Raw genomic sequence first — 14,710 nt, forward strand, 5'->3', positions numbered from 1 at the left:
TAGAAAATGACTCAAAGTTTGTAAAACTTTCCCAGAAATCATAAACAAAGATGAAAGATATATGTTTGCATCTAACTCAGGCCATTTTTCATTGTTCTTTGAGTACAAGGTCCCTAGACCAGGGAAGCGAACAGTCTTTCAGATTCTGTACAGCAAAGCTACACGCCACTGAACACCAACACAGTCTTGGTCACACAGTAAAGGCGCTCAACAGATGTTTGTTGTTGAAATATAAACTCCATAAATACAAACTGGATTATTTCTTTCTTTGGTTTCTCTCTCAACTCTCTCTGTCTGTCTGTCTGTCTCTCTCTCGTACACACATACACACACGGGGGGGGGGGGAGGGATACACACACAAACTTCCAAAACTTAGAAGTATATTGTCAGTATAGCCTACCCTTTATGAAAGCGTTAAACAAGTTCTGAGCCTACAAGTGAAATATATGCAGGCCATGGTTTACAGAGTCCATTCCTGACTTTCTTGTTTTACTTGTTTTTGAAGTTAGAAATTGGCTCCACGTTCAGACCACCGCACACCACCTCCACTGCTACCCTGTGATCCAAGCTGCCATAATCTTTCAGATGGATTTCAGATCCCAGATGTTCTCCTTACTTGCTCCCTGCTTTCCAAACAGCAACCAGAGTAATCCTATAAAAATGTTAGATCTGTGCCATATCTGCTGAAAACCTTCAAGTGGATTCTCATCACAGAGTAAAAGCAAAATCTCTCACTATGACTTACCAAAGCACATATGCTCTGGACTTCATGTACTATTTTGTGAAGCCTTTCCTGACCTCTATTTAAAATGCCCCTGCCCCCATTTCAACCCCAAACCACACAATAGCCCTCCTCTCATACATAACCACCATTTTACTGGTTTTTACTACAGTGTCCCAGGAAATCATTTGGGAAGATACACTAAAGAAGTAATGCCAAGTTCTATTGGATTGCTTTAACTCAGTTCGGGCACTGATCCAGAGCCTGTCTTACTTAAGCAGTTATCTCCTTATTCTTCTTCCCTTGAATGCTTCCATCTCTTTCCTTGCTGGTTTTTTTTTTCCCCCTTAGTACTTATCACTATGTAACATTATTCATTTTACTTATTTTATCTTGCTTTTTGTCTGCCCCAGTACCCTGTGAGCTCTATGAGGGCAGGGATTTTTGCCTATTTTGATTACTATCTGTATCCCCAGTGCATGGAAAGTACCTAGAAGTTTAGATACTTAGTTTTTATTGAATAAATAAATCAGTTTCCCCATTGTTTAATACCTAGATTAGCCTACCAACATTTTAAAAAATCAGTAACTCATAATTTTAGAAGCCTGGGTTCTATATTCTAGGAATAGAGAGCCAAGTTTTCTGCCCACCCTGTCCAGCAACAGCTAAACACACACCTCCTGTCTTTCTTGTAAAGCACCCTTAAGCCTTATATTCTAATTATCCCCCTCACCCAAGTCCCACCCCTTCTAAGTACATAATCACTCCAGAATCACCTATCCTTATTTTTACCTTCTTATCTCCCATATCAAAACATACTGTGTACCAGTTCTTAACTGAATTTTGTTTAAACCCCAGGTAATTTCCTGGAGGGACTAGCTGGTGTTCCTGTTCCTCTGTAAAACATTGATTAATTCCCATATCCTACTGAATGCTTTGAGCTACATGTTCCAGCTAAGTTTGTGTGACTTTACTTGCTTCGTTTAGATTGTATGCATATCAAAATCAGTTGTATTTATTACTAAACATGTCTGTTTTGATTCTGTCTTATAATGAATTATCACCTACTTTTTAAATTAATAAACTTCATTTTTTAAAGCAGTTTTAGGTTCACAGGAAAATCCAGTGGAAAGTACACAGTTTTCTCAATATATCCTTGTTCCCAAACTTGTACAACCTGCCCCACTGTCAGCATCCCCCAGCAGAGTGGTACATTTATTACAGTGAGTGAGCCTACATTGTCTCATCATCCTCTCCTAAAGCTGTAGTTTACATTAGAGTTCTCGCTCAGTGGTGTGCCTTCATGGGATTTGACAAATGTATAATGACACATGTCTACCAGTCTAGTATTGTACAGAGTATTTACATTGCACTAAAAAGCTTTTGTGTTCTGCCTGTTTTCTAACCCCCCCCCACCACTTACCTTTTTACTATCCCAATAATTTTACCATATTCGGATTTTGTAGAATTGGAATCATACAGTGTGTAGCCTTTTCAGATTGACTTCATTCTTTTACTGTTTGCCTCTAAGTTTCTTCCATGTCTCTCCATGTCTTTTTGTTTTTTTCTTTAAAAATTTATTTATTGGGCCTCCCTGGTGGCACAGGGGTTAAAGAAAGCGCTATCAAGCTGTCAGCAGCCACTGTAGTTTGAGTTCTATCCTCTGCCCACCAGGAAGCAACCCACATGGCGCAGCAGACCTCTCCTGTCTGGCCCGCTGCTCCCCTTGGCAGTGTATTTCAGTGGATATGCCTGTTCTGCTCTGGTGAGGTGCAGGGGTGGGTGAGAGGATTCACCAGAGAGAGTGGGTTGCTCCCTGGCTGTCCGGGGATCCAAGTCGTGCTGCAGTGGCTGCTAACAGCTTGATAGCCCTTTCTTTAGCCCCCCCCCCCACATGTCTTAATAACTAAATTATTTTAGCTTGAAAAGTATTCCACCATCTAGAGATACCACAATTTATCCACTCAACCTACTAAAGGGCATCTTGGTTGAATCTGAGTTTTGACGTTATGAATAAAGCTGCTATAAACACCATGTGCAGGACACCTTGCGTGGACAGAAGTTTTCAACTCCTTTGGGTAAATATTGAAGGACTAGGATCGCTGGTAAGAATATGAATGGTTAAAAAAAAAAAGAATATGAATGGTTTCCTAAGAACTTTTCTTTATGTGCAACTATAGTAGCTATGCCATTTTTGCATTTCTTCCCACCAACAGTGAGTGAGAATTATTCCTGTTGTTCCCATATTATGCCAGCATTTGGTGCTTCAGTATTTTGGATTTTAATCATCCTAATAACTGCGTAGTGGTGTCTCATTGTTTTAAATTTTAGTTCCCTAATGGTGTTTGGTGCTGAATTATCTTTTCATGTATATTATTTGATGTCTGTATATTATTTGGTGATGTGTCTGTTCAGGTCCTTTACCCATTTTTAAATGGGTAAAATTCATGTTTCATGTTGCATATTTCCACAGGTGCATATTTCCACATGTACCTTTTCTTCACTCACCCTCCACTAAAGTTCCAGACCAATACCCTATCACCTTCCTCTCCCCATTCTCTTCTCCCTTCCCCCATGCCCTCTAGTAACTAGTATATTTTTTCAGAATATGAGAATTATTTTTGTTGTGTTTTCCATGGTTATTTATATTCCCTAAGTGAAACTATCAGTAACTATCTTTCACTTTCTGGCTTATTCCACTTAGTATAATCACCCAAAGAGCCACCCATTTTGTCCCAAAGGGCACTATTGCATCTTGTAGAAACACTAAATAGTATTCCATTGAGTATATGATTCACAATTTCTTTATCCAGTCCTCTGTCATTGAGCACTTAGGTTGGTTCCATGTCTTGGCCATTGTGAATAATGCTAGTATAAACATAAATGTGCATAAATGCTTTCTTATTAATCCTTAAATGATAAAAGCTATCATTTTTTAGATCTAACTGACACACCGTCAGTTAAATTTCCACTAAAAAATTTCAGGAAGACATCTTCAAAATTGGATTAGGTGGAGGTTAAGTAGGCACAAAAAGGCTAGGGTGGGGCCTCCCCAGTGGCGCAGTGGTTGAGCACTGGGTTGCAAAGCTGCCCGCAGCCTCAGCAGCACCGGTTCGATCCCTGGCTGCCGGGTGAAGGTCCCACATGGCACGTAGACCTCTCCTGCCGCCCGCCGCTCCCCTCAGCAGTGTACTTCGGTCCTTCTGCCTGCTCTGCTCCCTGCTCTGGCTCTGGTGAATTCTCTCACCCTCCCGCGCTTCTGACTGTACCCAGTGCTTGTATAAATAAATAAATAAATCTTAAAAAAATAAATAAATAAAAGCATAATGTTTAAAAAAAAAAAAGGCTAGGGTGGTGATGGGAGGATGGGAACTGAGCCCCTTCAGGAGTGACTGCCTGGCCCTTGCGGGGGAGATGATGGAGACTGAAGTGTCATTCCCAGAAACCAACTTCTTGCGGGAGAGATGGCAACCATGGTTTCTGGGGATACTCGGGGCCCTCAGGCCCATAGCTTGGGCCAGAACCATGTACTTCCTGGAGTCATTGGACTCACAGACCGTCAGCACCCTGTCCGTTGTGGCAGCGACCTCAGTCACTGGTGACATCCTGTAGTCCATCCATTCCTGAGACTCACACTCATCCAGGCAGTGCCCATACCACATCAGGGCATACACTTGCATCTCAAGGAAACAGAAGAGGAAGGACTTGGTGAGCAAGGTAGAACTGCAGGTCTCCCGAGCCCCAGGTCACCCCAGTGGTGGCTGTCATGCAAACTTTTTTGCCCTCCCCACAGAGGAATCCTGAGATCCTCCAGCTCTCTCTTTTGGTAGGTTCTTGCTGCTGGCCAGCAACTGGTTGTGTTGCCATGGGAATGGATCCCACTCTGAGAAAATTGTTACCAGACATTCATGTTTTCATCCTGACACAGCATCCTCTGCTCTAGCACCTTGGGCTACACTAAATGACTAAAGACACTGGTCCCAGGGTAAATTCCTGGGAGCCTCCTAGGTGTGCCATGTTTTAGTATACTGCCTTCCATAAATCTTTTTGTCTTGGTTTTCATTTTCTTTGGGTAGCTACCTAGCAGTGATATTGCTGGATCATATGGTATTCACTTTTTTTTTTTTACAATTCTCCATACTGTCTTCCATAGAAGCTGCATCAAGTTACATTTTCACCAATACTGAATGAGTATTCCCCTTTCTCCATGTCCTCACCAACACTTCTTGTTTGCATTCTTCTTGATATAGGCTGTTCTCCCAAGGGTGAAGTAATACGTCATTGTGGATTTGATTTGCATTTCCCTTATAATAAGTGACGTTGAACATTTTTTTCATGTGCCTGTATATCATCTGTGTATCTTCTTTGAAGAAATATCTGTGTGCGCCTTTTACCTCTTTTTTATTTGAGTTGTTTGCTTTTTGTTGTTGTTGAGTTGTGAGTTCTTTTTAAATTTTGGAAATCAGCCTTTTGTCACATGCTCAGCTCTCTTCTTCCAGTCCCTGGGTTACCTTTTTTGTTTTTGTAATGGATTCTTTCATGGCACAAAAGCTTTTTAGTTTGATGTAGTGCCATTTTTTTTTCTTTATTTTTGCTTTATTTGCCATTACACCTGCATCCCCAAATACATGTGGTTGATGTCTAGGAGTGTGTACCTATGTGTATGTAGTTAAGTAATGGTCTAGTTTCATTACTTGGGATGTCACTGTCCTAGTTTCCTCATACCACTTGTTGAAAAGGCTTTCTTTACCCCTTGTACAGTCATGCCTACTTTGTCAAAGACTGTCTATATTTGTCTGAGTTTATTTCTGGGTTCTGTTCTATTCCACTGGTCTGTTTTTCTGGTTTTGTTCCTATGCCATACTGTTTTGATTACTCCTGCTGTTTAGTGTAGTTTAAAGTCCGTGTGATACCACCATTTTCTTCTTTTCTCTCAGGATTTTTTTTTATATTAAAAGTCTTTTATGGTTTTATAACTGTTCTATTTCCTTTAAAAATGTCATTGAGATTTTAATAGATACTGTGTTAAATCTGTAACACAGGATATCTTTTCATAGCTTTGTGTTTTGTTTTGACACTGTCTTATACATTTTAGTATATAGATCCTTCACCTCCTTTGTTAAATTTACTGACAGGTATTTTATCCTTTCGTCTATGATTGTAAATGGGATTATTTTCTTAATTTTTCTTTATTCTAATTCATTATTTGCATATAGAAATGCAACAGGATTTTGTTTATTGATTTTGCAACTTACCACTTTCCTGTATTTGTTTTTGTTTTGTTGTTGTGTCTTTTATTTATGGAATCTTTTGGGTTTTCTGTATATATTATTATATTATCTGTGAATAGTGGCAGTACTTTTCCAACTAGGATTCCTTTTATGTTCTTTTTTTTCCTACTTGTTCTGACTAGGACTTCCAATATTATGTTGAACAGTAGGGATGAAAGTGGGCATCCTTGTCTTGTTCCTAATCTTAGAGAAAATGCTTTCAATTTTTTATCATTGAGTATGATGTTGGCTGCAGGTTTGTCTTAAGGCCTTTATTATGTTGAGATCTATTCCTTTTACTTCCATTTTATTCAGAGTTGTTATGATAAATGATTGTTGAATCTTGTCAAATGCTTTTCTAGAGTCTAGACTTTTACTAGGGTCTGTTGAAATGATCATATAATTTTCATCTTTTTGTAGGTGTGGTGATAGTATATTAATTGATTTGGTATTTTCAACCAGCCTTGCATCCCTGGAATGAACGCCACTTGATCATGATGGAAGTTCTCTTATTATAAAATCTCTTCAAGATTTTATTGAAGATTTTTGCATCTGTGTTCATCGGCAGTACTGGTCTATTGTTTTCCTTTTTTGTGCTGTCTTTGTTTGGTTTTGGGATCAAGGATAATAATGTTGGCCTTGGAAACTGTGTTTGGAATTTTTCCACCTCTTCAATTTTTTTTTTTTTTATTTTTTTTTTTTCCAAGATTTTGAGAGGGAGGGCCTCCCCTGGTGGCGCAGCGGTTGAGCGCTGGGTTGCGAAGCTGCCCGCAGCCTCTGCAGCGCCGGTTTGATCCCTGGCTGCTCCCCGGCCACCAGAGGAGGGTCCCACATGGCGCGCAGACCTCTCCTGCCGCCCGCTGCTCCCCTCAGCAGTGTACCTCAGTCTGCCTTTTCTGCTCCCCGCTCTGGCTCTGGTGAATTCTCTCACCCTCCTGCACTTCTGACTGTACCCAGTGCTTGTATAAATGAATAAAAATAAATCTTTAAAAAAAAAAAAAGATTTTTGAGAGGGATAAGCATTAGATCTTGTTTAACGTTTTGGTATGATTCTCTAGTAAAGCCATCTGGACCTGGACTTTCATTCTTAGGGAAACTTTTGATTACCCTTTCAATTTTTGTGCTTGTGATTGGACTAATGAAGCTGTCTTATTTCATCTTGGTTCAGTCTTGGAAGTTGTGATTCTACAATTTCGTCCATGTTGTCCAGCTTGTTTGTGTGTAGATGTTCATAGTAGTCTTTTCTGATCCTTTGTATTTCTGCAGTATTTGCTCTGATTTCACATTCTGCTTATTTGGGTTTTCTCACAGTGATCTTATGTAAGGTTTTATCAATTTTGATTATCCTTCAAAAAGAAAACCTCCATTTGGTTTCATTGATCTTTTTGGTTTCTGTTTCATTTATTCCCTCTTTATTATTTTCTACCTTCGACTGACCTATTGTTTCATTTGTTCTTTTTCTGGTTGCTCCAAATGTAGAGTTAGATTGTTTATTTGAGATTTTTCTTGTATATTGTATTTTTCTTGTATATTGTAGTTTTGAAAATTGTTGAAAATTGTATTGCTAAAGTACTTCCCTCTTAATACCACCTTTAATGCATCCCATAAAATCTTATGCTTGTATCTTCATTTTCATTGGTCTCCAGATAATTTTTTTTATTTCTCCATTGGTTTCTTCATTGACCCAGGTATTATTCAAAAATATTTTGTTTAGTCTCCATATTTGGATTGCTTCCAGCTTTGTTTCTGTGATTGATTTCTATCTTTATACTGTTGTGATCAGAAAAGATGATTGATATTTCGATTTACATGTGTTTTGAGACATGTTTGTGTCATAGAACATGATCAATCTATCCTTGAGAATGTTCTGTGTCCACTTGAAAAGAATTTCTTTATTTCATACATTCTGGAAGGCTCTGTAATGTCTATTTAAAGTGCATCTGACCTGTTGCTTCATTGAAGGCTATTGTTTCCTTGTTTACTTTCTCTTACATCTATCCATTGATGTATGTGGGGTGATGAAATCCCCTACTATTTTTGTATTACTGTCAGTGTGTTGCTTTATGTCTGTTGATAGTTGTTTTATATATTTGGGTGCTCTTGTGTTGGATGCACAGACACTGATGACAGCTATATATTCTTGATTAATTACTCCATTGATCATTTATGTCTTTGTTTATCACTACCTATTTGCTCTGAATGTCTAATATATCAGATATAAGAATATCAGTTCCTCTTTAATTCAGTGTTTGTCTTTAGATGTGATATGAGACTCTAGTATGCTTTTTTATCTAACTTTGAGTGTTCAACCTGCTGGACATCCATGTTTCATCCTTTCCTTAGGTTTGGGAAGTTCTAAGCTTTAATTTTTTTTTTTTTTAAATAAAGTCTCTGTTCCCAGTTCTCTTCACCTCTAGAATACCCATTATCCTTGTTCCTCTTTTTATGAAGTATGGTATTCCTCGTAGAGTTTCTTCATTTTTCTTAAATCTTATCTTTCTCCTTCAACTTGGGTCATTTGTACATTTGTAACTTCAGTTTACAAAATTCTCTCGTCTGCCAGCTTTTCATTTTTGTTCTTCTCCCATACAGTATCTTTTTGTGTTTTTTCAATATACTCAGTCTCTGCTGAAAAACTTTTTGTTTTTTAATATTTTTTTTTATGCATACAAGAACTGGTGTACAGGCCAGAAATGCTGGGGAGGTTAGAGGATTCACCAGAGATAGAGTGGGAAGCAGAACAGGCAGAACCACTGAAATACACTTCTGAGGGGAGCAGCGGGTGAGACAGGAAAGGTCTGCTGCGCCATGTGGGTAGCTCCCTGACCGGTCAGGGATCGAATACGTGCTGCAGAGGCTGTGGATTGCTTCATAGTGCTGTGCTTAGCCCCTTGCACCACCAGGGAGTCTCCGCAAAAACAGGTCTGCCTGTTCTGTGCCCCACTCTGTCTCTGGTGAATGCGCTCACCACCACCCCTCACCCCCCACACCTCTGGCCTGTACCCCAGCTCTTGTATACATAAATAAATAAATCTTTAAAATAAAATAAAGAGTGTTTTTGCATTCTTCAGGTAGATACTTAGGAGTTGTGGTCATATGGTATGCTCATTTTGAAAAATGTTTTTTGTTCCTGAATCTTTTTCCTGAGACTCTGGACCTGCCTTTGTGTTTGACCTCTTTGTCTATTATGGCTTCAAATTCTGTGTCCTTTATATAGGTCTCTGGAATTCTGTTCTCCTTCAGCTGTGCCATCTTGTGTCCTCGTGCTGCTTTTTTCCAGGCATGTGTATTTCATGTGCTTATTCCATGTGGAGCATGGTGGCTTTAATTTTGTTTATCTTCTTTGCTTAATGTGGTAACGTGTGAGGGAGGGGATGCTAAAGTCTACAGACCCTGTCTCAGTCTTAATGGAGAGAGATGGTTTTTCCAGGCAGATTTACACCACCTCTTCTTCCCTTGCTCTTCAGAGCAAACTGTTCGCTGCTTTACAAAGTCCAAATACTGGGCCTCCCCGGTGGTGCAGCGGTTGAGCGCTGGGTTGCGAAGCTGCCCGCAGCCTCTGCAGCGCTGGTTTGATCCCCGGGTGCAACCGGGCAACAGGAGGAGGGTCCCACATGGCGCGCAGACCTCTCCTGCCGCCCGCTGCTCCCCTCAGCAGTGTGCTTCGGTCCTTCTGCCTGCTCTGCTCCCCGCTCTAGCTCTGGTGAATTCTCTCACCCTCCCGCGCTTCTGACTGTACCCAGTGCTTGTATAAATAAATAAATATATCTTTAAAATAAATAAATAAATAAAATGTTTAAAAAAAAAAAAGTCCAAATACTAGGGCCTGGCCTCATTGCTGTTCTTTCCTTGACACAGCGGGTCTCTCCCATCACCTACATCACCTAGCACTGGGGGAAGGAGGCAGAAGGGTGAATGGGATGGGATGGGACTGTGCCACCCAGGCTCCCAGCAACCAGACTGTCCGCGACTGAATCAACAGTACCATTGCCCGTGTGCATGTAGGTCTCCATCCCCCTATAATGAAAAGATTTGCTGCATACGTTCCTTGTGTCCATCATCTGTGCCCAGACCCAAACTTCTTTGGCTATTTATTAATTGTGGCACTAAGGCTCCTTTTCCCTCTCTCTTTTCCCAGCCCCACTGCAAACCACCAGCCTCAGAGCAAAATATCTGTGGGCTGGTTCCCTGCCACCGGCAGTGATAACCAAAATTTAGTTTTTCCTGCTTGTACTTAAGGGACAGTTTTATCACAGTCCTTATTTTGCCATGGCTTTTCCTTTCATTGAATTGACTGTTCCGCGTCCTTTGCCATCTGTAAACTTTGAGATCAGTTTATTGATATCCACAAAGCGACTTACTTTGATTTATACAGAATTTGAGTTGAATCTGTAGATCAAGTTAGGAAGAACTGACATCATGACAATATTGAGCATTCCTATCCATCAATATAGACCATGTCTCCATTTATTTAGTTCTTTTATTTATCTCTTTCTTTAGAGTTTTGTGGTGTTTGTCATACAGGTTTTGTTGTTAGATTAATGAGTATTTGTATTTGGGGAGTGTTATTCAGTAACATAAATGGTAATGGATTTTTAATATCAAATTCCCCTTGTTCATTGCTGGTATCTAGGAAAACAATTGACTTTTGCATATTAACCTTGTTTCCTGCAACATTGCTGTACTCACTTATTAGTTCCAGGAGTTGTTTTGTCAGTTCTTTCAGATTTTCCACATAAACAATCTTCACATCTGTAAACATTATTTTTATTTCTTCCTTCCCAATCTGTATGCCTTTTTTTTTTTTTTCCCTTTGTCTTGCAGTGAATTATCTGGGACTCCACTATGGTGTTGAAAAGCAGTGGTTACAGGGGTTATACTTGCCTGCTTTGTTTCTAATCTTGGAGGGGACGTTTTGATTTTCTCACCATGAAGTGAGAGGCTCTCAGCACTGTAAATTTATCTCTAAGCACTGTTTTCACTGTGTGCAACAAACTTGCATATGTTGTATTTCATTATCTTTCAAAATATTTTTAACTTTCTCTTGATTTCTTCTTTAACTTGTGTTATAAAGAAGTTGTATTTAATCTCTAAGTATTTGGGGATTTTCCAACATTCTTCCTGCTACTGAATTCTAGTTTTTTTATAGCCCAGAGTTTGGTCTGTCCTGGTAAATGTTCTGGGTGAACTTGAAAGGAGTGCTTGATCTGCTTTTGAGTGAAGTAGTTCTATAGGTGTCAATTATATCCAGTTTATTAACTGCTGTTGAGTTCAGCTGTGTCCTTCCTGATTTTCTGCTTTTTGCATCTTTTCATTTCTGACAGTGTTGAAGTCTCCAACTGTAAGAGTAGATTGATCTGTTTGCTTGAGTATTGACTTCTATGGCCATGTAATGATACATAATTTTAAGTATATCCCTCTTTATCCCTGATAACTTTCCTTGCTCTGAAGTCTGCTATATCTGAAACTAGTATTGCTGCTCTTGCTTTCTTTTGATTGATTGTTGGAGTTGTATCATTCTCTATTACTTCCTTTTAAATCTTTGTGTTTTATATTTAAAGTGGGTTCTTACTGACAGCACATAGGTGAAACTTTTTTGAACCACTCTGACCATCTCTGTGTAATTCTTATATTTAGACTATTGACATTGAAGGTGATAACTGATACAGATGGATCAATGTCTGCCACATTTGTTACTGTTTTCTATTTGTTGCCATTGTTTTTGTTCCTGTTTTTGTCTTCCACCATTTTTCTATCTTTTATAGCTTTGAGAATTTTATATAATTCCATTTACTCTCCTGTCTTACCATATCAATTTTTTTCTTTAATGGTTGTTTTTCGGTTTACAGTACAGATTTACAGCTAATCAATTCCATTTTCAAATAACACTACCACTTCATACATAGTTTAAGTTCCTTATAATAGCAAATATTCATAATTGCTTCCTCTCATTTCTCATACCATTGCTGTCATTCATTTCCTTATACATAAGCGTGTGTATGTGTATAAGCATACATAATCAAGTGCATTGTTATTGTTATTACTTTAAATACCTGTTGTCCTCAGGAATAAGAAACAAAAGTGTTTATGTTGCCTTTACTTTTTTATTCTCCACTGAGCTTCCTTTATGTAGATCTGAGTTGTTTTTTTTTTTTAAAGACTTATTTATGCATACAAGAACTGGGGTACAGGCCAGATGTGCGGTGGGTGAGAGGATCCACCAGAGACAGAGCGGGGAGCAGAACAAGCAGACTGACTGAAATACACTGCTGAGGGGAGCAGCAGGAGAGGCAGGAGAAGTCTGCTGCGCCATGTGGGTAGCTCCCTGGCCAGCCGGGGCTCGAACTCATGCTGCAGAGGCTGCGGGTTGCTTCATAGTGCGGTGCTTAACCCCTTGTGCCACCAGGGAGGTCCTAGATCTGAGTTTCTGACCTGTATCATTGCCCTGCTCTGTGAAGAACTTATTTTAAACACTAATTGTGCAAAGCAGGTCTACTGGAAACAAATTCCTCAAATTTTGGTTGGCTAAGGAAGTATTTCTCCCTCACTTTTGTAAGATATTGCCATAGAGTACATAATTCTAGGTTGTTAAGTCTTTTCTCTCAACTCTTAAAATATCTAACTCCACTCTCTTCATGTATGCATGATTTTTGAAAAGAGGTCAGAAGTAATTCCTGTCTTTGTAATATATTTTTTGGTCTCACTTTTGAAAATTTTTTTTCTCTATTTTTTATTTTCCTGAAATTTGAATGTGATATTCTTAAATGTGGGTGAGGGGGAACAGTTGTCCTTTTTTCAGCTTTATTGAGGCATAACTGACCAAAAAAATTGCAAAATATTTTCAGTGTACAATTTCATGATTTGATATCTTGACAGAAATAAAGGTCTCAATAATCATTAGAGTTTATTAGATCATCAGAGTGAGGATTGGAACCCAGAAAACAATCCAACAATTGTTTTTAAATTATAAAAAGTCTTTAATGTTTTAGTTATTAGGGGTCTCCCTGGTGGCACAAGGGGTTAAGTCTCAGCACTATGAAGCTATCACCAGTCACTGCCACATGGGTTCGATCCCCAACCAGGTTGCTGGCCCACATGGTACAGCAAACCTCTCCTGTCTCTTCCACTGCTCCCCGTCAGTGTATTTCAGTCAATCCACCTGTTCTGCTCCCCACTCTGTCTCTGCTGAATACACACACACACACACACACACACACCCCTCTGGCCTATACCCCAGCTCTTGTATGCATAAATAAATAAATCTTTTTAAAAATACATTTTAGTTATTAAAAATTGCTAATTCATTTTCCAGAAAGTATTTTGTTAGGTTTTGATATATGGATAGTAGTGATTTTTTTTTTTAATGAAGTACCATTGTTTTACATCTTTGTTAATTTTTTTTGAAAATACAGGATTTCTCCCCTCAGATAAGGTCACCATAGTACTACTACCACCAAAGTGCCCATAATCCTCCACCACACAAGTGTTATTTTCTTGACATTTATCCTGTTTGGTGTAATCTGAACTTCTTAGATCTATGGTTTGATATCTGACAATTTGGAGACATTCTTAGTCATTAGAATTTCAAATACAGCTTTTGTGCTTCCTCCTAGTATTCCCATTACACAAATATTATAACTTTTATAGTGTCCCAGTTTTTGTATATTCTGTTTTTTTTCTTCTCTGCTTTTTTTTTTTTTAGATTTATTTATTTATTTATACAAACGCTGGGTACAGTCAGAAGTGTGGGAGGGTGAGAGAATTCACCAGAGCCAGAGTGGGGAACAGAACAGGCAGACCGACGAAGTACACTGCTGAGTGGAGCATCAGGCAGCAGAAGAGGGCTGTGCGCCATGTGGGACCCTCGCCCAGAGGCCAGGGATGGAACCGACGGTGCAGATTCTGCGGGCAGCATTGCAACCCAGAGCTCAACCGCTGCACCACCAGGGAGGCCCTTCCTTCTCTGCTTTTGAATTTAGAAATTTCTGTATCAATTTCATGAAGCTCAGAGAGTCTTTTCTCAGCCACCTGTAATCTAGTAATGAGCCCTTCAAAATCATTCATTTCTATTACACTGTTTCTAGTCTCCAGAATTTCCTTTTCGATTCATTCTTAGAATTTCTATCTTTCCACGTATAGTATGTATATATTCTTGCATCTTGTGCTTACAATTTTTATCTGTTCCTGCATGTTGTCTGCTTTTTACATTAAAGCCCTTAACACTTTAATCATAATTTTAAAAGTTCCTGGTCTGGTAATTCCAACATCCCTCCCATAGCTGACTTTGAGTTCTGATACTTGTTCAATCTCTTCAAACCATATTTCTTTTACCTTTTAATATGCCTTGTAATTTTTTGTTGAAAGGTATATATGATATCCTGGGTATAAGGAACTATATACTACATAGGCCTTCAGATAAGGTGTGGGGAGAAGAGAAGCAAACTATGGTCCTATGATTTGTCTCGATCTTTTGGTGAACCTGATTTCTGGCCTGTGAACTGTACCCATGCTTTTTAAGTTATTTTTCTCCCTGTAGGTGGGACAGGATGATTGGAAGGTGCATATTTCCCTTGCCCTGTGTGGAAAGCTAAGTAGAGCTGGAGTTGATATTTACCTAGCACTCCTAAAAAGTGCGGTTAAGGATTTGGAGAATTTAGAAGCCTCATTCATTGCTGATGGGATTATAAAACAGTACAGTGCTTTAGAAAATAGTTTAGCA

The sequence above is a fragment of the Talpa europaea genome, assembly GCF_964194135.1.
Source record: "Talpa europaea genome assembly, chromosome: 8".
NCBI classification, from domain to species: Eukaryota; Metazoa; Chordata; class Mammalia; order Eulipotyphla; family Talpidae; genus Talpa; species Talpa europaea.